The sequence below is a fragment of the Penaeus monodon genome, chromosome 32, assembly GCF_015228065.2.
Source record: "Penaeus monodon isolate SGIC_2016 chromosome 32, NSTDA_Pmon_1, whole genome shotgun sequence".
Classification (NCBI taxonomy): Eukaryota; Metazoa; Arthropoda; class Malacostraca; order Decapoda; family Penaeidae; genus Penaeus; species Penaeus monodon.
Window position 1 is genome coordinate 3,920,817 of NC_051417.1, and position 238 is coordinate 3,921,054.

Sequence of the window (238 nt, forward strand, 5' to 3'; positions counted from 1 at the left end):
GTTATTGTCATAATGATTTTTAAGATATTAATGACAATACTAATAGCAACTAAAAATACATTGTTCTGAAATGCATGTGAGATTGGGAGTATAAGGGACTCCATGGTCACTTCTGGAACCATCTATATTTAGTTTAAATATAGATATAATATAAATTAATAAGCTAAAATCAAAGTGGGTTGGACATTGTACTTACCCTCCCAGCATCAGTGGGTTACAAATAATTGTATGACAAGGG